A 27,111-nucleotide genomic window follows, 5' to 3' on the forward strand; every position below is an offset into this window, starting at 1 on the left:
AAAGGGAAAATGCCAAGTTTCCTACGAGTTCCCCCTGAACCACATGCTTGTTCTTTTTAGTAGAATCCATGGCTTATGTATACAACCTAGTAGCCCCCAGATCAGCCTTTCCTTCCAATAACTCACTCACAAAGCCAACCGCACTGAATGAGTTACCATTTCCTGTACACTCTAGACATTTTTTTTTTTTTTTTTTTTTTTTAGATAATATATTTCCCCCTGCTTTTTAGGGCTGCACCTGAGGCACATGGAAGTTTCCAGTCTAGGGAACAAATCAGAGGCACAGCTGCTGACCTATGCCTCAGCCACAGCAACTTGGGATCTGAGCTGCATCTGCAACTTACACCACACCTCACGGCAATCCCCACAGAGTGAGGCCAGGGATCAAACACGAATCCTCATGGATACTAGTTGGATTTGTTTCTGCTGCTCCATGACAGGAACTCCCCATATTTATTTTTTTAACTTAATTTTATTGGAGAATAGTTGACTTACAATCTTGTATTAGTTTCAGGTGTACAGCAAAGTGAATCAGTCATATGTATAAATATACCACTCTCTTTCCCCATATAGGTTATTACAAACTATTGAGTAGATTTTTCTGTGCTATACAGTAGGTTCTAATTAATCAGATCTCTGAATTCTCCACACAGGTTGTTCCATCCTAGAATTATTTCCTTTCACATTTCTTCTCCTGAAAATTCTTGCTCCTTCCTTAAAATATCCCCTTTAAAACCTGGTAAACTTTTCACTGACTTGCCCCATCAGAATTAATTGCTTTCTCCCCTAGACCCCACCAGCCATCTATTGGCTTGGCTACTGTTGTTACTCTAAGACTGCACTGTAGGTTTTTTGTTTGTTTATTTGTTTGTTTTTTGGCATGCCCATGGCATGTGGAAGTTCCTTGGCCAGGGGTCAAACCCCCACCACAGCAGCAACTGAGCTGCTGCAGTGAAAATGCCAGATCCTTAACCCGCTGAGCCACAAGAGAACTCTTAGAATTTATTTATTTATTTTGCTTTTGTAGGGCCACACCCGTGGCATATGGAGGTTCCCAGGCTAGGGGTCCAATCGGAGCTGTAGCCACCGGCCTACACCTCAGCCACAGCAACATGGAATCCGAGCTGTGTCTGTGACCTACACCACAGCTCACGGCAAGGCTGGATCCTTAACCCACTGAGTGAGGCCAGGGATCAAACCAGCAACCTCATGGTTCCTAGTCGGATTCGTTTCAGCTGCACCACAACGGGAACTCCAGAATTTACTCTTAATAGTATCATGCCCTAAAGGTTGGGAGCAGTGCTCTGGAGTTCAACCCCTCCCTGCTGAATGACCTTTGACAAGGTAAACGGTCTTCACCTCCTCAAGTTTTGGTTCCCTTGCCTGTGAAACACAGGCTGGTAGTAGCTAAACTCAACCTCTTGAGAGGTTTCAAGAAAACAATGGCTGAGCAGAGTACCTGGAGCAAAGGAAGCAAGCACTCCATAAATAGTAGCTGCCAAAGCGACAGTGATGATAAGGATGACACAGTCAGAATAGACTGTGGTCCTTTTGAGGGCTGGGTCCACGTCGGTTTACCTGCAGCATCGCAAAAACTGACCTGACCCCTTGTCCTCCCTCCAGGCCTGATTTTTAATTCAATTCAAAGCTGGGTGTTGGAAAATACCTGGATTGCTTCTCTAATCGTACTTCTTCTCTTTTTTTTTTTTTTTTTTTTGTCTTTTTGCCATTTCTTGGGCCGCTCTCGTGGTATATGGAGGTTCCAGTTCCCAGGCTAGGGGTCGAATCGGAGCTGTAGCTGTCAGCCTAAGCCAAAGCCACAGCAACGCAGGATCCGAGCCGCGTCTGCGACCTACACCACAGCTCACAGCAACGCCGGATCGTTAACCCACTGAGCAAGGGCAGGGATCGAACCCGCAACCTCATGGTTCCTAGTCGGATTCGTTAACCACTGCGCCACGACGGGAACTCCTCTAATCGTACTTCTTATCATCACTGTCCTGACTGAGTTTCTTGCTCATTTTCACATGGTCGACAGCAAGAGCCTCCCACTCAGAATGTCCCACCTGGTCTCTTTCTGATTTTGCATCCTGTAGCCTGCTCCCTCCGTGTGGCCAGAGTGATCTTCTCAGGGAATAATCTCATCAAACCACTCCTCTCCTGGCTCCTTTAACTCACTGTGGCCCCCAGGCTTAGCACACAGCCTCCCTTCCATGACCTGGGGCCTCCGTAGTTTAAACCCAGCCCAGCCACGAGCCTCTTCCCAGGCAGCATCCTCACTAAGACAGCTCACAGCAGCCTCTGCACCTGCCTCTCCCTAGAACACCGAAGAGGCACAGGGCCTTCCATGACTTTGCTTTCTTCTTCTCTTCCTTTCCTACCTGAAAGGAATGGCCCATATTTCAGGGCATAGCAAAGGTCACCCACCCCTTGGCAGTTGTCCCTAACCTCTCCCCAAATCCTGGAAAGAGAATCCCCCCATCTCTCCCTTGGGGAGGGGGCTGAACATGTATTCACAGCTGATGTTATGATTCCTGTCTCTTTAGCTAGAGGGTGAGGTGCTTAAGGATAAGGCTGAAATTGCATCTCTATTTCCTCCGTGTCTGGCACAAGCCTAACAAGGGTACCTGCTTAATTCCTCTTTGAAAGAAAGATCCAAAGAACAGATTGAATAAATCCAAAAAACAAAGGGGTGGGGGGAGCTTCTAATGGAGGATTTCTGCTACCTAAATCTTTCCTCTCAGTTTTCTCTACAATTCTCAGAATAAAAGGAAGGATGGCAGAGAGCAGGCTGCAAGCTTATAGTTATGCTGATTTATTCCAACTGTCAGTTTAATTATGAATTATTAATTACCAAACAGGTACAATGTTAGTAGATTCCAAACCGCCCTGCCTCGGTGGCAGAGGAGAATTACGACTGATGCTTGATTCAGACGACTCTGCAGTCTGAAGGTTTATGCTGCTGAGACCTTAGAGGTAAGTCTTTTCAAGGAGAAGCCATAAGTAACACGCAGAACGTTTGAGTTCTTAAGGGAATCCACATTAGCAAATAAATAAAAATTACCTGGCTTATAAATCTGCCATATTTTGGATTATTTCTGCATTAGGAACTGGCCTGAAATTTCACTGCACATATTTTACCAAAATACACACTGGGAAAAATAGTGTACTTTCTAACTACACTGCATTCTCTTGAGAAAACTGTACTACTTGTTTTCCAGTATTTTTCAGCTTGTTAAAAAATAGTTCTGGGCTTAGAAATGTCAATACTTTTTTTCACTTTTACAAAGCAACAACTTCAGTGAACCTTCCAAAATAGTCTGAGAATAATGTCTGCTTTTGCTGATGGGTTAAGACATCTGAAATTCTTTTTCTCTAAACCCAAGAGTCTTCCTGGTAGTAAGATCGGCACGGCTGAGGGGGGAGGGTGGGGGGCATAGCTGGTCAGTGGAGGATGAGTTTGGACCTTGTAGCTCTGATGCACATGGACAGATGGCTCAGTACAGCCCTGGATGCAAAGCTATCAGCTCCATACATGCTATGTTTCATCTGATAATTTCAAAGGTCCTGGATTGAGAGATATTTATAAAATTCTATGGATATTTGGGGAACATCTTCATTCCCCAGGTGCTTGGTCATTGTCACCCATAAGCAGGGAACTTTCCGGAATGGCATCATGAAGGTTAATCCAAACACTTCACCGAGCCCCAAGCTGTGCCCCCGTCCATCCTCTGCAGGCCAATAGTGTTCTCTGTCCTTTATGAAAAGAGGAAAGGTAAGGACAGTCAAGGCTGTGGGTCAACAGTAAGACGAGAAACACAGAGAGCGAAGGGGGAAAAAGGAAAGTTCTTTCTGTTCTCTATTATCATGTCATTATTAATACGTGATATGCAATAATACCTATCACGTATTAATATACAACTTGAGTATTTCCAAGTTGCTTACACATGCATTATCTCACTGCCTCCTCACAAACTGTGTGTTACATAGAACAAATATTCTCACTATTAAAAATGAAGAAGCTGAGGCATAGGGAGGGTTAAGTAAATTGCCGAAAGTCATGTGGTTAGTAAACTGCGGAATTCTTTATTGTGCTGCCTCTTTGTTTAACCTCTTATCAATGTCCCAACCACAATATTTGCATTTGCATCTTCTGTTTCCTCTGCTCCAAAGGTCCCACTGCATCCGCCTTCACAGCAACACCAGCCGTAAACAAAACCACCTCCTCTGGCTGGCTTTCGCAGCACCCTGCCTGCCACCAGGGTGGGCAACCATCTCTGTCATCTTGGTTCCTCCAGCGCCATGTTGGCCGAGGGAGGTACCCAACACTTGTACGTTCACTTTCAGTCTGAATTGAATTTGGCAATTCTATTAGGGTCTCCCCTGGTTTCCATGATAACTTTTGAAGAAAGAAGAACTTGGACATGACTTTAAATGCTTCTACGTATTTTGACAGGAGAGTTTTGTTCAATTTTCAGACACATAACTGTGGCAAATGTCTATCAGCTGTCTATCATCTATCTATCCATCCACCTATCTTTCCATCTATCATATCTATCTATCCATTGATCCATCTATTGATCTATCATCTATCCATCTATTGCTAGTGTTTATGGATATACAGATAAACACAAAAAAATGGATAACAATCTTAGCAGAAATGCTGAAATGACTCAAAGAAAATGGTGGGACCCAGAACAGTCTAATCAAAGGGTCACAAATAGCACATGTATTTTCAGTCACATCTGCAGACATTAAGAACCCTCCTCTGAGGTAGTGCATGTGTCTGGCTATCTTCAGTTGATGGGTGTGTGTTAAAATGTGTCCTCACATGATTGGGCAGGTTGATCAATGCATAACTACAAAGACTCCAAATTGTGGTCATGTTAGATGGATAGATGGTCAGGTAGGTTGGTCGGTAGATAGGTACAGGCATATAGATAACACATCTATATCTGTATAGTTAGGGATATAGTTATAGACATGGATAAGATACTGTCTCTCTCTGTAAGTGTATACACACGTACATACATACACACACATACTGAAAGACAGACACACTTTTAGCAGATTGCAGTCCATATCTTGAGGACAAAAGCCATCTTTGGGCGCTGGATTACCATCAGGTATATCACATTCTCCCTCAACCCTCAGCATGGCCCACTGCTCTTCAACATACCAGTGTGTCTTGAACCTCGCCTCCCTCTCCACTCCTGCTGCCACTGGCTTAGTGGAGAAGCTCATCGTCCCTTCCTTGGAATATTACAAGTCTCCTCATCTCTCTGTCTACCTTGAGTTTCATAACTCAAACCCTATCCATCCACTGGGGGTACCTCTCAAAATCTTGTTTCTGCCTAACACCCCAAACTTTTCCCCTGCCAAAGACTATGAAGTCCAACTTCTTAGCAGGATTTACACAGGACTCCGTCTGGCCATAGCTGCAGTGCCAACCCCACCTCTAACAAGGAGCCCACCCCTCTCTCTGGAGCTACATCATTCTCTCTCCCCTGTGCCTTCATGTCCCGTATTCCCTCTACCTGAGAAACCCCCACTTCTGTGCCCCATGAGCTGCTCATCCTTCAACACTCAACTCCAAGATGGGTTCCTTTATGATGCTCTTTCTTCTGTTTGCAAGGCTTTGTTGTTTATGTCTTTATCACACCATTTATATTTACAACTGAGCCATTCCACGGACGGAGTCTGCTATATTTATCCTTGTACTCCTATGATAACACCAAGCCTGACATGAAGCAGCTTCCTTCGCCCAAAATATAGTGCATAATGCGGAGGTTTTTTGAAGTGTGTCTTACAATCTTTTTAAATCTCTGTCTTATAAACATCTTACCCTCGATGTTTGACACTTGTCCTTTCTCTTCCCTGAAATATTCTCCACCTTATTCTGCCATATGTTTTTTTCCTTCTGGGTTGCGTATTCACGTTACTTCCTCAGAGAGGTCTTCGCCAATGACTTCAGACCCCTCACACACACCTGATTCAGGTCTTCTTGCAATCTCTTCTCAGCCTTTAAATTGTCTTCCATAATTCTTTTCAACTTTTGTCCTTTTATATTCATATGTATGATTATTTCTTTAAAGTCATTTTGGCCCTGGACTTTGTAAAGCACAATACTCCCAGCATGCTGGACGATGCTTGGCACATAATAGATGCTTAATAAAAATGTATTATATGAATAAGTATATATCATCAAGACTGTGCTGTACATACCACTGTGTACTTGTGAGTACGCAAGCCTGAGATGGAAAATGCTTTTCTACAGGAGAAATATATCTTTGTACAAAGGTAATTGGGACCGGAACTCTGGACTTACTAGCACACAAAGTTGATATGACAAGGTTGCAACAGCGTATAAGGGACCAGGTACCACATCTTAGGTTCTGGAGTCTAGGAGACTGTAACCTTGGATAATATTGGCTTAGACCCTCTCAGCCTCTGGTTCTTTATTTGTAGGATAAAGAAGATAGAATTTATCTTTCTAAGTCGTTGTAAGAGTTAAGTGTAAATGTCCATAGCACACTAGCAGAGTGCCTGGAAATGAGTAAGCACTAAATAAATATTAGATGTTATTGTTCATTTTTTTAATACTCATGGTTAATAGTAAACATACTATTTAGAATCTGATAAATGGCTTCATCTGTGCCTAACTGCTCATTTTCTAAATCTTGGTTCCTTAAATTTTAAGTCAGGGCTTATGAATGAAGTTGGCCTCAGATGGCTAGGACAATTTCATTATCTATGCTTCCAGAGTAAAAAGGAAATATTTGATAAAGAATTGTTAATTTCTGCCTCTTAATCTGAGCTATTGAGGCTAAGTAAATGCATAGAGAAAAATCATACACATTTATGTAAAGAAATTACCTGGCTCTTCCTTATCTATTTTCTTTGAGTGGGCAACTGTTACCAGAAAGAACAGGATCCAGAGCTTCAGCATCACACCCTCCTAGTTCAAGGGCAGTAAGTCCACCCATTAAAACTATACCCTGTCTCTGTGCAGTCACAATATTTGACAGACTTTATTTATTTCTTTTTTTTTAGGACAAATGGCATGGTTAAAACAAACAATCCAAAAAAATGGAAGCTTTTAATTCAAAGACTAAAGTTTGAATACCACTTTTTTCCAGCTACTTTCTGTGTGATAAAGGCCTTTAAATGTCAGCTTCCTCTAGCAAAAAAAAAATGGGCATAGAAATATTTGCCACCCAGGGATGTGGACATGAGATTAAAGATAATAATTTTAAAGAGACTCAAACAGTTTATTGTTGTTTTCACATTATTATTATTATTATTATTATTATTAGCCCCAGAGAATACCAAAATATTAAGAGACTGAGTGAAAGCTAATATAAATATGAACTAGTTTTCATTCCATTTTAAAACACTCAAGGCTAGTTTATAAAAAGAATTCAGTAAAGACTTTTATAGACTCATTGTTTTATTCTTCCAGGATTATCTTTTATTTTGTGTTTTAACAAGGAAATTTATTTCATAAACTAGAGTTAAGACTAATTTGGGAATTACAGTTAGCATGCTAGGCTTGGTCATGCCGTATTTTGTATACTTAAATAGTATCATATGGTGCAAAAAGCATTACATAAGAATGAGGATCTAATCTTGTTTTCATAATAGCTGTGTGATTGTCTGTAAATCAAAAACCCTCTGGCTTAGGTGTGTGTGTGTGTGTGTGTGTGTGTGTGTGTGTGTGTGTGATAGTGGTGGTATCTGTTTATTTGGATAGTTTTGAATGAAGAAGTTGGATTATGAAATCTCAGGTCCCTTCTAGCCTAAATCCTGTCAGTTAATGATCTTCTAGCCAACAGTACAAGTTCAAGGGGGCTACTCCTGGGAACATAGTGATAATTCTACCAGGAACAATAACAAAATAGCTAGTGTTTATTTATTTGAGCCTGGTATTAAATGCTCTATATACATTATTTCCTTTAATTATCTATACATCCTTAGTGAATATTCTCTATTAAGGAACTAGAATAAGGGGAGACATCTACATCAGTGGAATAGAATTAAGTGTCCAGAAATATATTCATATTTTTACAGTCAATTGATTTTCAGTAGAGTGACAAGACAATCTATTGAAGAAGAATAGTCTTTTCAACAAGTGGTGCTGTGTGGCTGGATATCCATATAAAGAGGAATGAAGCTGGACCCCTATTCCACATCATATACAAAAATTAACTCCCCACTGAAATTTTAAAAACTTAATCTTGTACAATTTGAAGCTGTTTGTGCTTCAAAGGCAAAAATTGAAAAAGTTTAAAAAACCCACAGAATTGAAAAAAATTTTACAAATAATATATCTGATAAAATCTAGTATCTAAAATATATATACAACTTGGTGATAAAATACACATAAACCCAGTTAAAAAACAGACAACATATTTGCATAGACATTGATTGAAGATACACAAATAGCCCGTATGCACATGAGAAGATGTTTAACATCGTTATTCATTAAGAAGATGCACATCAAAATCACTATGAGTTTGGTTATAGAATGGTTTGGCTAGAATGGTTATAATCAAAAAGACAGATAATAACAAGAGTTGGTGAGGATGTGGAGAAATTCAAACCCTCACACATTGTTGATGGAATTATAAAATGGAGCAGCTGCCTTAGAAGACAGTCTGGTAGTTCCTCAGAAGATTAATGATAGAGGTACCACATGATTCGCCAGTTTGACTCCTAGGTATGTACCCAAGAGTAATGAAAACATGTCCATACAACAACTTTTGCACAAATGTTCATATAGCATTATTCATAATAGACAAAAAGTGGCACAGTCCAAAAGTTCATCAACAGTGGAATGGATAAACAAAACATAGTGCATCCATACAATGGAAGACTATTTATCTATAGAAAAACACAAAAACTGATGCTTTAACATGAGTGAACCTTGAATAATTATACAACATATAGAAAGTCCTAAAGGCTTTCTAGAAAAACTGCTAGAGCCCATCAATGATTTTGGTAAAGTTAATGGATACAAAATTAACACACAGAAATCTGTTGTATTTCTATACACTAACAATGAAGACCAGAAGGAGAAATTAAGGAAACAATCCCATTTACCATCACATCAAAAAGAATAAAATACCTAGGAATAAACCTACCTATACTCTGTACTCTGAAAACTGTAAGACACTGATGAAAGAAATTGAAGATGACACAGACAATGGAAAGATATACTGTGGTCTTTGATAGGAAGAATCAATATTGTCAAAATGACTATACTACCCAAGGCAGTCTACAGATTCAGTGCAATCCCTATCAAATCACCAATGGCATTGTTCACAGAACTGTAAAAAAAATTAAGTTTTGTATGGAAAAATTATGTTAAGTGGAAGAAGCCAAACCAAAAAGGCAACATATTATATGGTTTCTATTTATGTGAACTATCCAACATAGGCAAATCCATAGAGACAGAAAGTATATTAGTTGTCAATGGCAAATTAGGAGTGACTATAATGGGCTTGGGTTTCTTTTCAGGGTAATGAAGATAGTAATTAAGATAGAATTGGATAGCAGGGATTATTGCTCAACCTCTGGTATATACAAAAAGCCATTGCATTGGACACTTTCAAAGAATGAATTTCCTGCTAAATGAATTACATGTCTATAAAGATATTATTAAAAAGAAAACAAGTCCTGAAATTCCCACTATGGTGCAGTAGGTTAATGATTTGGCTTCTCTCTGTGGAGGTGCTGGTTTGATTCCTGGCCCGGAGCAGTGAGTTAAGTATTTGGTGTTGCCGTAGCTATCATATTTGATTCATGGCCTGGGACCTTCCATATGCCATGGGTGTGGCCAAAAAAGGAAAAAAAAAAATAAATTATATTGAAAAAAGAAAGAAACAAGGCCTGTCAGGTCCATAAGGGTAGATTGAGAAGTTTTTGCACTAAGCCAATCTCCATGTGTGGGTTCTAGGAAAACATCTTTTTTTCACTTATTGATAGTTCAATGCATTTGCTTATTTCTCCATCTCTCGTTGTTGGCCCACTGTTTTCTGTCCCTTTTCAAGACAACTAGCCATACCCTGGCCACGTCAGGCTCTCCACAGTTCTCCAAGTACCCTGTGCTCACATGTGATTCCATACTTGTACTTATCCTCTGCTCATGTGCCCTCTTCCCCCCTCATCGGTCCATTCCAGTCCAAACCACACTTTGAAAAGTGATATTGAGATAAAACAGCATCTCTCCATCATCTCTCCACATCCCAGAGGTGAGCATGGGGAGGTGCTGCACAGCTCCCTGTGCATAATGATGTAATATATTCATTTTAAAACACCAACTGAGTGCCTAACATGTCCTAGGATTACTTTGTGGGTAGAAGACTGGACAGACAAGTCCCTCTCTTATGTCTACTGTGCAGCTTACTGCCTAAGGACACTGACACTGATGCGGGATCACAGCATCAACATGCGATGAGGCTGTGGGTCTGCAAGTCACTGGGAGAGCCCATAGCAGGGGTCCGTCCTACCCAGTGAGTCTAGGTGAGGTATTTGGTCTGCGCAAAGCTGGGCAGAGGAATCATTATTTGCTAAGCTTTGCAGAGACAGGAAGCAGGGTGAGCTGGGGAGCTGTGGCTTAGGTGAAAAGAGTAAAACTATACAAGAAGGAAGCCAGATAGGCAGGGACCTGAACTCATGGCCACTTGGAGAAAATGCTAAGATTTTATCTTTCTCATAAGAGAAATGGGGAGGGGGCATTAATATGTGTGATGATGGTGGTGGTGATCGTTGTAGTAATAATAGTGATGGTGGTGGTGGTGGTGGTAGTGATAGTGGTGATGGTGGTTATGATGGTAATGGTGGTGGTGGTGCTGATGGTGCTGATGGTGATGATGGTGGTGGTGGTGGTTATGATGGTGATGATGATGATGGTGATGTGATGGGCATTGGGGGCAGGAAACAGGTTTACACTGGGAATGGGGCTGAGTGGGAACAGGACAACTGGTTTGGATATCGCCCAGCAGGGAGGTGGTGGTAGCTTGGACAAGTGTGGTAGCAGGAAAGAGGGCAGAGAGAGATGTGAGAGATCTTTAAGAGGGAGAACGAAGAAAGCCTGGGGACAGAGAGGATGTGTGTTATGTGTCAGAGCACTCCTCACAGTGTTCTGTTATCTATCATCTGTATCTCTCACCACCGAGCCTGGGGAGGGGTCTTCATAACCAAGGTCAGCTATTTGTCCTTAGCATCCTGGGGCCTCACCATGTCTGGTACCCAGTAGATGCCCAATCCATGTGGGCTGGATTTAACTGGTAGTACCAACAGGCTTTCTAGAAAACACAAGCTCTCAAGATGTAGCCTGGGCAGCCAGGGAGGTGGGATGGGGTCACATTGTATGAGGTCACATCCTAATGCTTAGGAGGAAGGGCGGGGACTCGGTTTTACAGACTCAGAGTGTGAACCTGGACTCCCTACTCGCCCTGATGTGATGTGCTTTTATATTATCCTGGATAAGATTAGACCTGCAGGCTCTGACTGCTTTGTTCTTCCCGGTTTTATTTTGATGAGAGGAAGGTAGGGAAAGGGAACACATGGTTATGAATTACACATGAATATATGCTGGGGACCAGGACATCACCAGCCACCCAAGCTCTGCGCTCCACCCCCATACAGAATTTATTTATAGACTTAGACACACATTTCCTCTTTTAATTTACACAATTCAAGCAATTGGCCCCAATCAGAGAAAATCCATGCTCTCCAGAGTCTTTCTCACCCTGTCCTACTCTTTCTGGGGGCACAGAGGTATCTCCATTAGGGTCTCCTTTTGTTCCTTCCTCTCCAACTCGCTGCCTCCCCTGAGAGTCCCGCTAGCCAAGCACGCTCAGAATCACAGGGTGTAATTTACATCATACAATTTTCAAGTCAAAGGAGACCCTCAGGATCACCTCGCTCAACCTCCACAGATGGCAGCTCAGGAAACACCCACACTGTGGCCCCAATTCTGTAGGGTATGTGTTGTGAGAGAGCAGACAAGTCCTAAGACTTCTCTTAAACCAAGTCTCTCTCACGCCAAGACCCTGGGCCCTGGTCTTGACCCCGCTCCTTCTCTTCTCTCCTCCTTTACTTGGTCACGGCTGGTTTTTGTTGTGCAGTCTCACCTCCCCTCTTACTCACAGTGTGACCCTGAAGGGTCCCACCATTTTTCAAACCACAAGGCAGGCTAGCGATGTGGGTCACTCAGAGGGGCCTTGGGAGGAGGAAATGGTAAAAGAATACACAGTGGTTCTGTCACCACACCTGTCAATATCATGGGCCTTTTAATTCTACTTTTAGTTTTTTTTTGCCTGGCTACTCTCATTTTTCGAGAATTTCATAAGTGTCAGGAGGCAACATAAAATAGTTTCCCACACGCCACTTATTTCATGCTGCCAACACCCTACCGGGGGGTTTACTATTTCACACTTTAACACAGAGGAAGTAAAGGCAGGGAGAGGTTAGATACATTGCTGAATGTCACACAGCAGCAGAGGAGAAGCTGAGGTGTGCACCCAGTTCCAACGAACTTTAGAACCGCAGGCGCCAGCACCCGGAAGCAGCCCTCGTCTGCTGGATCCGAAAGCCATAATCTCAGCACCGCAGCTCCCGTTTCAGCCTACGCACATCTAGCGTGGTGTGTGATGGGGGACTTGTGTGGGGTTTGGAGTGGAAGCGGCCCTGGTCTTGATTATCTGGGACAGCAGTTCCCACCAAGAACACAAAGCAGGTGGTGGGATCAGAGGAGTGACCCGGATGAGGTCCTAGCATCTTCTTAATCACCAGCCTCTTTCTATATTTTTTCGCCTCAGGTTCCCAGCCCCCTCTTTTGGTGCCCTGGGTCAGGGAAGACCAGGGTGGAAGGGAGTTGGAGAAGGGACAGCATTATGCCATGTTTGCCCATCCCTGTCCCTGCCCCTCAGCAGGGTCACCCTCACTTCCATGCTTCATCTCCATTCTGCCAGAGCAAAGCCCAGCTCGGCTGGGGCAGCAGGAGACGGGTGCTGGGGCTGAGAATCAGACCACGTGTGTCCACACTTAAGATTTCACAGCCGCCTTCTCCAGCCCTGCCACCAACCCCTGGCCTTCTGATCTCTTTTTCTTTCTCTGATACTACTTCCCATGTCCTTCTTTCTCCCCAACATCACAGGTCTATTTTCAATAGGGAGGGTTGGGGGAGTGGGCTTCTCCCATGACTTTCTGCAGAGTTATCCAGTCACCCAGCCTCCCTGTCTGGAGCCCTTGGGAAGGTTTGGTGGCAACCTCCTCCGCCGGCTCCATCCTCAGCTGGTACTCTGACCAACTGGGGAGTGTGGATGGCTCCTGCCCTGCTCTCACCACCCACACCCAGACGACAGGGGTGGGCTGCGATTCCCTACTGTGCTCTGCTCACATGCATGGCAACCTGAGAGCCTGGAGGGATCTCCCCTGAGCCACTGCCCCTTCCCACCAGGCCCCCCTCAGACTGTCCATCAGGAATCTGTCTGGATTCTCCCCAGGAACCCCCTGCCTGACAACTAGACAACACTTCCCTCCCCTCTCCTGCCCTCCCTCTCCCCTCTTCCTTCCCCTCCCCCACTTCTGCCCCCTCCCCTCCCCTGTCTCCTCTCATGCCCTCTTCCCTGACCTGCCCGCACCCCCTTCTTCTTTTCTCCACCTGCTCTGTACGGCCAAGAGGCATGGGTTTCTGTGCCAAGGTCAGGGGATGAACTGAAGCATAAATTCACTGTGATCAGATACAGAGACCCTTCATCTTGGGAGGAAGGTGGAACTTGGAAAAGCTTGAAGAAACAGATATTTGCCCATCATAATGCCCACAGCTGGATGCTGCTTGGAAATGGGAACCCCCTTCCCCTCCATGGCCCCTGTTTCAGTATTTTGCAACGTGGGGATGATAAAACTTTCCTAACAAGGGTCTAATTATGAGTAAATATGATCCTAAAAATGAGTGTGTCTTAAAAACTACTATGGCATGTACCTCTAATTCAGTATTCCTTGTAAAGAAGATAAAAGCCATTCTCTCGCTTCCCTGGGATTCCACTGATTCTGAACTGGTTTTCACTCCATCTTTGGCAGAACAGGGACTGGCTGCAGCATTCGCAGTCAGTGATCCCTGTCACATAGCAGGTACAACATACGGAAGTTCTCCTGAGTCCAAATATAAGCAAGTATATAATGGTACCTACACAACCATGCTAGATGCATAAGAGATACGATGTCTAACAGGAAAGAACATGATTAGATTTGCAGGTATGATGAAGTCAGCCAGTCGGCTCCTAGTATAGTTCTCTCCTCACATCTTTAAATGCTCTCTCAATTCCAATCCCTCTGGAGAGTCTGGAAATAAGGACCACTTTCACGTTTTCTCACGTTGGGAAAGGGGGAGTGGTCCATGACTGAGTATCGCTGATAAAAACATGATAACTGAGTCTCATTACAGCCAAAGACAAGTCTCATATTTTAGCATTTTTATTAAAGCTTTTTAAAATTACTGAGTGTCTGGTATATTCAATACCAGGCTAAGTGATTTATATTAGTCTATCCCTAGATACTTCATCTAATAAATAACTTGGCAATCTCCTAACCCATAAATATCCCTGGCCCTAGCAAAAAGCAATTAAAGCACGTTGCGGGGGCGGGGGGGAGAAAAAGTGGTTTCCCAGTACTCCTGGTGCTCCTGGTGGAATAGTTCATTTACCAAGAGGGTCCCATCTCCTGTGCTCACTGCTCACCCACCAGGCATTAATGTGCCCCTTCCCTACAGAAACAAAAAGCATGTGCAACTATCTTTAAATGTTCAACATGTCACAATGATACAGGGGTTCGATCATGAAAATATTATTCCCGGCAACAAGTGTGCTGTATTATTTTAGACAGCTTAGGCTGAAAATCTTGTGCAAAACCGTTGTGGAAAAAAGCAAATGTTGTGCCCCAAATGTTTAAAACACATTGAATGTCAAGGCAGTGACTGAAAGGTTAGTAGAGCCTCCAGTGTCACTAGCCCAGAAAATATTTCAGGTTAATAAGGCTCAACCAGCACTCCAGGTAAAAAGCCATTGGTATTCACGACAGTGGCTTCAAGTTCAGTATTTTCAACAGCAAAAGAGGCTTCTTTTCCAGAAAAAACAAACAAACAAACAAACAAAACCCTCTTCTCTGGCCTTCCCTGAACCTCCAGGGGTGGTGAAAGAGAAAAATTTGGGTCCTTACTTTCTGCTTATATCAATGACTCTGTTTGCGTTGCATTCAATACACCAGCACCCAGGTACCCAGGTAGGAGAGAAAACAGTCACACAGTCAGACCCTTCTCACTATATTCAGAGAAGCTTATAGGAAACACTGTCTTGAGCAGCAAAGGCTGGCCCCAGTCCAGGTCTTACAGAGATTCTCCAAATTACAATCCCAGTGAGCCCATGGCCTACTCATCATCAATTTCAGAGTTGTGCAGGCTTTAAAACAACGTAATGTGTCTTCTCATATTTTCCATCATTTTATTACACATTGTCTATTTTTATGTACTTCACTTCCCAGATAATGGTCTGGTCACACGTGTGTGGTTGGGAAAGGGGAGCAAATGCCTTCTGTAATTTCACAGAGGCCTAATAACACCCTATTGATCGGTCTTCTCTCTCCAGGACACAGCAAGGAGGTATACAGATGTTAGGTAGCAGGAATGTCACTACTACACTTAAACTTGATTATAGAGCTGTGAGGAAATTGGGAAAGAAAATACTTTTCCCCTCCCATTGTTTCATTTATTGGCAATAGGAGCAGTGACTAAAGTTCACCTCCACAGCTTGAAGTCAGAAGATGTGGGGTATATGGTGAGGAGTTTGATGGAGAATATTTATTTTTGCATAAACAATGTATTTCCCTTCCCTTGTAAACAAGAGATATGTTACCACCTGAAGCTCAGAGCTCCTTGGATCACACAAGCTACATAGTATCCCATTTTCAAATTATTTAATGTAATTTTTTGGAATGTTAGTACTTTTACATGATGGAAACATACAGTTTCACTCCCATCTTTTTCTTTTTCTTTTTTTTTTTTTTTTCATTTTTTGTCTTTTTAGGGCTGCACCTATGGCATATGGAAGTTCCCAGGCTAGGGGTTGAATTGGAGCTGTAGCTGCTGACCTACACCACAGCTCATGGCAACATCTGATCAGATCCCTAACCCATTGAGCAAGGCCAGGGATTGAACCCGCAGCCTCATGGATGCTAGTTGGGTTCGTTAACCACTGAGCCAGAATGGGAACTCCCTTGACTCCCATCTTTACCGCTGCTCCCTGTTCTCTGGACTCCTTTAACTCATTTGTATTTTGTTTATCCACCAAAATGAGCAAATGAGAACATATATTATCATCACCCTTCCCACGACAAAAGGTAGCAGAGTATATACACTGTTGTTCCATATTTATAAAAATATACCTTATACACTTACGGGGCTGTATTGTATTCCTTCGCATATTTACTTACTGTAGTTTATCTAACTAGTGTCCTATTCACAGATATGTTCATTAAAACCTATTTCAATATGCTATTACAATGCCACTCAAAACTTCTTGTGGGGGTGTGTGTTTTACACCTGTGAATGCACATGTGTGGGATAGAGTCCCAGAACAGGTAGTGGGTGAAAGCGTAAACGCATCTGTTGTTTTGATGGTTATTGATAGATTTCTTTCTGTCGGGGTTTGACCATTGTTCATGTCGACTAACAACCTATGAGACACCTGTTTTCCCCAACAGTCTTGTCAGCAGCAGGTATCACTACGCTTCTGGATTTTTGCCAGTATAATCATTGAGAGATGGTGGCTTGATCATTTTGATGGAGATGGAGTAGGCACAGGTAGTTGTAGAAGGTAGTTGTAGAAGTTCCAATAAAGGATCATAGAGAGGGAAATTTAAGGGATGTTGGGAGATCATGGTAAATTAATAAATTGCTCAAAAAAGCCTTCAGAACAAGACAGGCTTGCTTGACTAGTGGAGGTGTGAGAATTGTTGGCTAGGGGATGGGGTGAGGCCTTCATTCAGATTCACACCAAGGAAAGGACTTTGAGGACCACTTTTCTGCTGATCTGAATACACAGCTTACTGGATACAAAGAAGGAGCCAGTGCTTGAAGAAAGTGGAAGAAATGGTCTTTTCCAACCCCCACTCCTCTTGTAGCCCACCAGGTCTGGGGGCAGAGCCTCTGTGGCTGCCCGCTTGCATCTCTCGCAAGTGTCCTGTCTTAATACATCTATTTCTTGCCTATCACTCTGTCTCTGCTAAATTCCTTCTGCACAGAGGCATGAAGAACCTGAACTTCAGTAGGTCCAGACACCTGGTGAGTGATTCTAATTTTAAACTGTGAGTTTAAGTCCCAAACTGGGTTAGGCTGGATTCGAGTCCCGGGAGGTGGATTTAAGTCCCAATCTGGGTTTTGGCTGGGTTCAAGTCCTGGGAGGTGGGTTCAGGTTCTAATCTGTGTTCCGGCCAGGTTCAGGCCATTAGTGCTGTCAGTTTCAATTTCACGTGTGTATGGATGGTGTGTTCTGTTTTCTGTGGACTTTCTCTTCAGGCCCTTTGCCTGGGCTTGTTGAGTTTCCCAGTGTCCTTTGTAATAAATCGTCTTTCTATGTACATCAATCAGAGTTAATTCACTGTGTTAGAGCTTGGCTTCTGGAGACAGAGGGCCTGGCCTTTTTCCTGGTGCTCCCATTTCCTGGCTGTGTGATCTTTGGGGATGTTTACAGCCTATTTAGCTTACTTTTTTTTAAATCTAAAACTTAGGGACACGAGTAGTCCCTAAAAGACAGGAGTGCTGTGAGGTCTAAATGAGTCAGTACACATCAAGTGCCTAAATAGCGCTGGATGGGGAGTCAATCACTCCTGGTCTCAGGTACTGCTCTTCCCACATGCCCCCCTGAGGGTGTTCCCAGCTGCTCCTGGATTGGGGTACCTTGGTCTCTGCTGTCCCTGGGCAAAGGACCACTGGGTGGTACTACCTACCAAGGCCACAGGGAGGGGAGAGGTTTGACAGGGGACCAGAGGCACTTCATAAGAGTCCAGCTGATAATTAGTCTCTGCAAACAAACACACTTGTGGATGGGCACCTCTTATAAGGGCCACTTTGGGTAAAAGTCAGCAGAAGAACGTCAGGCTTGGAGGGGGGAAGGTGCACGAGGTGAGAGCATACCTGCACACACTCCCTGGGACAGCAGGGCCCCCACTCCCCTCAGTTTGAGCTGAAATGGATAAAATGCCTTCTTTCCTCTTGGGAAAATGCCAGAGAAGAAATACCAACATGTATCTAGGGAGAGGGGACCATTAAGGGGGGAAAGGGCGGGGTGGGGGTGGCACAGTTGATTGAAACACATGAGTCTTTATTTTGTTCCTAACTATTCATCTTTTCTATCAGTTAAGGGAAAGGGGGAGGGTGAACCAGAGAGGGGGTGGCGGGTAGGAAAGGAAATGGGAGGAATCCAGGGTCCTGGTTTTAGGTGTGTTGGGAGGATGGGGAGGGAAGATGCCTGTGACCAGAGATTCTTAGCCACAGCAGAGGCAGGACGTGTGGCCACGTGAACAGCAAGGTTCCTAGTCCAACAGAGACAAAGTGCTGCTTCTAGCAAACATAAAAAATCTCCCTCATCATGTAACGACATGGCCTCCATCCCTTTCATTCTCTTAGGGAAAAGGTCAGTGTAATAATATGCCATCCATTTTATTGGAATTTTTTTATCCCTAAATTTAGATCTCTCCTAAATTTTTTGAATTGGGAAGTTGAAACCCATATGGAGAGAGCTTTGTGACACTGCCGTCATGCCTGATGGGGACCCCATGTTTGGACCCTGAGCACAGAGGGACCCGCCCTCCCTGGAGACAGTGCCCAGCAACATGGATGATGGAAGAGATGGGAGACCCAGAGAGGGCCTCCAATGATGGGTGGCTCATCTCCCATGGATGTCATTGCTCTTACGGGTGTGAACGGAGAGCATAGACCCTGAGCCTGCTGTGGTGCTTCTCTAGGTGATAACAAGTCATTACAGTAGGAAGAGATGCAGAACCATGGAGTGCATGGCAGGATTCAGAGCAAAGTTGGGCTTATAAATGGGTTGTGTGTGTCCACAGGGACTCTGAAAGGTTGTCTTGCTTTCTCTCTCCAACTCCGACCCAGAGGCTCCACCTGCAAGCTGGCTGGGGTAGGTAGAGGGGCTGGGGCAAGCAAAGGGTATGTGAAATACCTGGGAACTCAAAAGATCTGAAGGCAAAGAGTAGGCCCGAGATGAAAGAGGACAGAAGGAAAGTGGCTATTTTGAAGAACCGGTCCTGGCTTAGAGATGGGTACAGAATCCTCACCCCCAACACACACACACACACACACACACACTCACACATGCTCATGCACACATGCACATGCACACCAGCTCTAAAAACAAAAGAGACTGCAAGGAATGGGCTGCAGGGTGCACCCCCCAAAAGCTTGCTTCAGGTAGAGGGCTCCCCCACACAATCATTTACCTGCTCTTGCTCATTTGATTCCCTGAATCCAGGGCCATTTCAAAGCCACATAAGCCAAGAAAACAAGTATCCATAATCATGGAGCAATATTCACACAGTGGTAAGCCTGGAGCCAGGCAGGAATAGACTCTTTCAGCTAATTCTCTTACAATATAATTAAAAAAAAAAAAAAATCAAGAACTCTCAAGGGATCTCCTGGTTTAGGGGGAACATTTAACTTCCAAAGAACAAAGCAAACTATGTAAAGGCTTGACTGTGTTAAATTAAAAACTAACATCTGTTAGCAAGCTTTCAGTTTTATTCCTTATCTGTTTTTCAAAATACATCTTTAGCCATGTTAACATTTTCTCTTGTTTTATCTGCCTTCTCTGTCCTCAGAGGGTGCCTGGTGTAACTGGAATGGAAACATATTATCAATGCATATCGATTGTATAGAGAAGGATAGCATCACCCTCTCCCCTGCCCCATGAACTTGATAATGGACACTATACAGGACAGGTGAGCACATACACACACAAACTCATCTTATAGAAATGGAATGGCTTCTAGGGCCAAGGGGGACCTGAAGTAACTGAACCTGTGATGTTAGCATCTCTAAGTTTGGATGTGGATAGAAAGAGTCTGAGAGAAGGACTGTGTCTGTTTCACCCTCCGCTGCCAGAGGGAAGGGAGTGCCCTGACTGGTAGAATCCACCTGTCTAGTTTCTGTGGCAGAAATGGCTTCTGTGAATCCAGTGGATTTTGCCAGAATAGCTGGATGCCATAAAACATCTGAACAGGGCAATTAAGTCCCATCTGCATGATTTTGCCACCTTCTAACTTAAACTTAGTCTCTCATTTAGACTTTGTCTAAGAAGAAGAAGGACTAATGAGAGATTCCTTGGGCCACCCTAGGCTGCGGGCTTGGCTCACTTGCAAATCAACAGAATGCATTTGATGCCTGACAGTGAGCTTCCTTGAGAGCTAGGGGGAGGGGACCTTCTCTGTGCCCCACAAAACAAAGGTTCTGCGTCTTAAAAAGCAAGGGGAACACAGGTCTCCTCAAGAAGCTGCGTTGTGCCCAGGGCTGCTGGTCAGACCCTGATTTGCCAGTGTGAACTGAGGTCTGGCACTTGCCTTCAGACTCTACATGGGTTAAATCTGCTGACCCACAACACCCCCTGAGTGGAGCTCAGGGTGAACATCAGGAGTGAGGCCCTCTGTGCTCTGGGAAAACTGGAAGAACAGGACTTCAGCTCGTCAGAGACTTTTAGGAGAAGATTTTTATGAGCCCAGGTCTTACATCTCCTCATATCTAGAAACACACTAAAATCCTTCGTGGTGATGTCTGCTCCTTGTGGCTGGTAGTCACCTTCAGGAGATCAGCAACAAACTTTTATAAAATATGCGTGTGCTGCATGCACCTCCCCCTCACCTTTATCATATCCTGATGTTCCCCCTTTTCCTCCTTGGGTGGTATTTCAGCTCAGTCTGTAGTTAAGGATAAAGAATGTCACAGTCATCTGTGAATGCAGTCACCTCCAAGGGTGAGAGCTGGTGGTGAGTCCTGCTGGCTGTAGAAACTCAGGATAATGGGCCCTGATAGCAGAGGTGCCTATCAAAGGAATGGTTTCAGGGAGCCCAGGCCTCTTTTGTTTCTGCTCCCTGCCCTTTGTTGCAAAAATTCCTATATGTCCTATCTCCCCACCCCTGCTTCCTTGGAGCAGTTTCTTTACCTAAGATGCTGTATCCAAGGCTTAAGTCCTAATTTCACCCCCTGTGAACTGGAGTCTGGCCCTGGCCATCAGCCTCTGCACAGAGTAACACACAAGCCACCGCAGCTACCAACCTGCAGCACCCCCTGAGTGGAGCTCAGGGTGGAGACCAGGAGTGAGGCCCTCTGTGCTCTGGGAAAACTGGAACAGGCCTTCAGAGAGCTAGATAATTTTGGAAGATTTTATGAGCCCAGTTCTTGCATCTCCTCATATCTAGAAACACACTAAAATCCTTCGTGGTGATGTCTGCTCCTTGTGACTGGTGGTCACCTTCGGGAGATCAGCAACAAACTTTTGTACAACGTGTGTGTGCTGCATGCACCTCCCCCTCACCTTTATGACTTATATCCTGATATTCCCCCTTTTCTCTTTGGGACAATATTTCAGAGCTATCAGAAATACTGCCTCCCAGGCTGTAGTTAGTGGACAAAACAAAAGATGTCATCCAGGAGAACAGCCCACTCCCAAGGGTGGACCAGCAAGACCCAGGGAAGTCAGGAAAGAGACAAAGAAAACTGGCTCCCAGCTAAGGTGTAGACCAAAGGAGGGATTCCAGTAACCCAGACCTTTATACCTTCCTTTGCAAATCTGATTATCTGTAAATCTTTTGTTCCTACTACTTCCCATTTCTTGCAAAACTCTTATATCCTAGCTCCCTACCTCGCCTCCTCGGAGCGGGATGGGGCTATCTCAGATGCTGTCTCCAGGCTTAAGTCTTCATTTTACCCCAAATAAAACCTAACTCTTAACTTTCAGGTTGTGCATTTTTTTTTTTTTAGTGGACACCTCAAATTAAACTTAACTCTCAACTTTCAGGTCGTATTTTTGTTTGTTTGTTTGTTTGTTTTAGTCGACACCAGGGTTCCCTCTGAGTCTGGGTCCACTGACCTGTCCTCTCTGAGCTAGGAGGCAGCCCCATCATGGGAAGCCTGGGGAAATTCCCAGAGGACCCTCCCAGGGTCCACAGCAGCAGGAGTTCTTGGGGAGTTAGGATGTCCTTCTCAGCACAGAGATCCCTTGAGATCTTGAGTTTTTCTGCTATTTTAATACTTAATAGAATGTTTTCATTTCGAACAAGCCCCCAGTGATGAAGATGCCAAAGCTATGGGGACTGTGTTTTGGAGACAACCCTGCACCCTTCTTAAAATTGGTTAGAAAGACATCACACGAGGCCACTCACCCATTCACCTGAGAGATGTTGCCACTTTCAGAGGAAATGGAAACTTTCCTCCTTCCTGAAGTTGATCCCCTGACTTATTCTCCAATATCCCCTGTGTTTATCTGCAAGTCTGTTTATACTTAATTGCAACTGCAATCACTTGACATTTTATTCACCAAACAACAAAGAGATTTTAGTTTTGTTTTGTTTTGTTTTTTTAAAAACACTCTGAATAGGAGTTCCCATTGTGGCACAGCGGAAACGAATCTGACTAGGAACCATGAGGTTGTGGGTTCGATCCCTGGCCTCGCTCAGTGAGTTAAGGATCTGGCTTTGCCGTGAGCTGTGGTGTAGGTCGCAGATGCAGCTTGGATCTGGCATTGCTGTGGCTCTGGCGTAGGCCGGCGGCTACAGCCCTGATCGGACCCCTAGCCTGCAAACCTCCAAATGCCACAGGTGAGGCCATAAAAAGACAAAAAGGCCAAACAAACAAAAAAACAAAAAAAAACCCCACTCTGAATACAATACACAGTGTTATCACTCAGAATTCCCACTGCGGTACAATGGGTTAAGAATCTGACTGCAGCAGCTCACGTCCCTGCAGAAGTATGTGTTCCATCCCCAGTTTGGCAGAAAGGGTTAAAGGATCTGGTGTTGCTTCAGCTGCAGCATACCTCTCAGCTGCAGTGTGGATTCAATCGCTGGCTTGGGAATGTCTACATGCAGTGGGTGTGGCCATCAAACAGAACACACCAAACAGTGTTAGCACCCAACCCAGGTGTTTAATTCTCGGAGGGATCTGGAGATAGACTTTGACATTCTCAAACTTAGGACACAGCTCTTGTGTCTAGAGGATATTTATCTACTTTTTCTCTGCTTATAAAACTACTCATCCTATAAATCCTCCTTTAGGTACCACTTGCTCTCCGAAGTCTTGCTGGACCCTCTCTAACCCACATGAATTAAACACTCCATTCTCCTCCTCCGCCTATGCCTTCTTTTACCGATGTACTTCACACAAAGAGCTGGATGTACCGACCATACCTGTGTGACATTCCTGATAGATGGGAAGCATCTGCTTGCCTCCCCGCATGAGTGGTATAACCGTGCGAGGGCTCTCTTTTATAATCCCTAATTCCCAACACCGCATCCTCACTTAACAGACACAATAATTGTTGATCTGACCTGAATGGTGGACATAGATGCTTGCGGAAAATAAAGTTGGTGATTTAATAGGCTTGGTTATTTGCCTTTCCCTGAAGACATCCATTTATTCCTAAGTCACTGTGGACAAAAGATTAGGAATAAGAAGTGGAAAGAGGGCTCTGAGCTGATGAACTGACAAGTGACACCCACGGGGAAGAAGGCAGCAGATGCACCAGTAAAAAGAGCTCAAAATGTGGGGCCGAGAGGGCATGCGTGGGGGGAGGGGGCCTTTCTGGGAGGCAGAGAAATACAATTACCTGCCGCTGAAAATATGATGGTAAGTAAGCAAGATAGGGTTAAGGTATAATAAAGGCATTCTGTTTCAAAAAAAGAGGTTTATAATCCACTTTTAGCAAACACATAAAAATAGTTTAAAATTTTAAAGAGGTTTTCGTGTTTAGCAAGGAAGTTTTGATTACCTAGAAGATGCACTCACCTAGAACATCTCATTATCTGATAATGCAGAATGAATAATGCATTCCTATACATTTTCCTCGGGTCCGCCACCTTCTCTCCTCCCCAAACTCCCTACCCATCTACCTCCACAGATGAGAGCACCCGAAGTGGATTGGATCGCCTGCATCTGGGTTTGAATGCAGGATGAGGAGGGTAAGGGTCCTGATGTGGAAAGACCCCCACGGCCTCTTTCCGTCCTCTCTGGTTCTTTGCACCTGGTCATCTTTGGCGGAGCATCAGGGCGATGGACACCTGGCCCGTGGATGGCCGGCCTGCCAGTGAACTTGATGGGGATATTCTGTCCTGTGTACCTTCTAGGGGCCTGCAGATATTAGGGCAAAGGAGGTCACAGTGGTGACATCTGCAATGTATGCCATCCACCTGGAGGATGACACTCTTGCCCAACCCCCGGCTCTGACTGACAGGTGTCCATCCGCCAAGTTCTGCTCTGCTGGGTCCCAAGTCTGATGGCTTCCCTACAGCCCTCAAACTGTGTTTGCACAGTTGGTCTGGTTTCAATTTGGACAAAATTCTAGGCCAAAGTTTCAGAATGTCTTATTGGTTCCCACTTCATCCCAAAGGCACCCTAACTAGGCCTGAGCCTGGTATTTTTCCTTTAACACTGGGTCAAATCGAAGATTCTCAGGAACACAATGAGAGCCAGGGTAGCGAGCAAATAAGCCATTTTCCAACCAGTGTTTGCCATAAGGCAGTTCATAGGGCAGCTCACCCCTGAGAGCCACAGTCCACCCACAAAGGGGGCAGCGCAGGGGCTGGGCACTAAGTTCTGACCTGGTGAGGTACACTGAGGACCAGGGGTTCACCCTCGAGGGACTGAGGACCTCATCCACCAGTGCCCTTGCCACCTGCCAGGCCCGAGTGTTCAACTTGAACCGAGCATCCTAATTTACTACGAGTTTCCAATATTCAGAGCTTAGCTGAGGGATCCTGGGAAAAAGAACACGGATGTCTCTGTTAGTTTATATTACTAACTAACTCATAGAGTTCCTATTTGATTGCAAATGATCTCCACTAAAAATAAATACAAATTAATAAAGGGGGGAAGCATGGGCTAAACCATTCTTTTTTTTTTTTTTGTCTCAAACTTTATAGCTAAGATAGTCCAGGGGTCGAGACCTATCTCTATCCATTTGGGAATTTTCTGTGAACTCTTGGGAATACTCTGGTGAGTCCACAAAGGCCCCAGCTGATCCATGGAAAATGGAAGGATCGCTGCATAATTTAGGCCAGCCTGACCCATGTGAGAGGCCAAAGAGGGACACAGGAAATATAAGGAAAAAATTATGTTTGATGAATCAGCTAACCTTTGAAAGAAAAAAACATGATTTATTGATTGGAGGAACCAGGAATTTTAAATTATTTTATTTTATTTTATTTTATTTGGCTTTTTAGGGCCACACCCGCAGCATATGAAAATTCCCAGGCTAGAGGTCGAATCAGGGCTGCAGCTGCCGGCCTACATCACAGCCACAGCAACTCAGGATCCGAGTTGCATCTTCGACCTACACCACAGCTCACAGCAACGCTGGATCCTTAACCCACTGAGCGAGGCCAGGGATTGACCCTGCATCCTCATGGATCCTAGTCAGGTTCGTCAACCACTGAGCCACGAAGGGAACTCTTAAATTAAGATTTATCTCAAGAGGCGGTTCAATTTCTAGAAAGACTTATAAAAATCACAAGGCTGACAGATGCACAAATCTGGAAAGGGGGGGAAAGGATGAAGTTACAGAAACTTCTGACCATCCACTTTGATCCTTGTTCATCTGAATTCTGGGCCCACGTTTGCATCACTCTGAACAAATAACAGTTTCTGTGACCTTGTTACCATCAGCTCTCTATCGGCGGCGTGTAAGGTGGTAGATCAGCTGCGGTAAAGTGAGAAACATAAAAGATGGTCTCTTTTCAAAGAGAATATAATGAGCTTTAAAGGACTATATAAAATATCCCTTGTTCTCATAAAACATGCAGTTGTCAATAATAAAGGAATCAGAATATATTCATCCTAAAACGGGCTTACGATCATTTATAAGAACATGGATCTCACCTGATTTTTATTATCCTGGAATTATAACCTTACTCAATGTTCTTCCAAAGCACATTTGAGCCTTTGCCCCCATTTAGGGAACCATGAAATTTTACAGCTAAAACATACACTAGGAATTTCCTGGGGATCTAAGCTTCTTATTCAACAAGTGAGGACAATGGGGTCCAGGGAGAGGACACGAGCCCGTCTTAGTCCATCTGGGCTGTTAGAACAAAGCACCACAGGGGTGGCTGGTAAATAACAGAAAAGTATTGCTCACAGCTCAGGAGGCTGGAGACATGAAGTCAGGATGCCAGCCTGGTTGGGTGAAGCCCTTCGCCCTGCTTGCAGATGGCTTGTTCTGTCTTCCCATGGCAGAAAGCGCAAGGGGCTGTCTGGGGTCCCCTTTACCAAAGCATCCATCCCATTCACGAGGGCTCTGCCTTCACAGCTTAATCATATCTCAGAGCCCCTCACCTTTGGGGTTTGGAGTTCAAGGTATGGATTTGGAGGGAGGGACATTCAGACCATAGCATTGCCCAAGGTCACACGAACAGGAGTGCATGGGAAATTCATGTCACTCACAGCTCCTGGTAGCCTAGGAAGGCAGGATGCAGGCATGCTCTGCTGATCCCTGCTAGGAAACAGATCAAAACCCACCAACACCCCATCTCCCATCACCTGCCAGGGAGATGGAGTTGGGAGGACCACCCTTCTCCTCCCATCACCCATCCTCATGGCCCACTGCTCACTGGAACCTTCCAGAGCTGCTCCCCATCTGAGCTCTCTCTGCACAGAGGATCATGGAAGAAAGTGTGATGGGGGCTGAGTCCAGACCCCCCTGGGTGGACGTCCCACTCCTCTCTTTCCTCTGAAGTGAACCTCACTCCACCCGGAATTTTACTTGCTGGAAACCCAATGAGGATGTGAGCTCTGACTCCTCACAAACACATATTTATTAAGCCTCAGCA

The 27,111-nt window shown here is 44.4% G+C and overlaps 1 protein-coding gene across 6 annotated transcripts in view; it reads right to left on the reverse strand.

Moving 5' to 3' along the window:
* OPCML (opioid binding protein/cell adhesion molecule like) overlaps positions 1-27,111 on the reverse strand; it is a 1,103,452-nt gene that overhangs the window by 105,098 nt on the left and 971,243 nt on the right. The gene's annotated exons all lie outside the window — the stretch shown is intronic.

Source organism: Sus scrofa, chromosome 9 (genome assembly GCF_000003025.6).
Source record: "Sus scrofa isolate TJ Tabasco breed Duroc chromosome 9, Sscrofa11.1, whole genome shotgun sequence".
Taxonomy (NCBI): Eukaryota; Metazoa; Chordata; class Mammalia; order Artiodactyla; family Suidae; genus Sus; species Sus scrofa.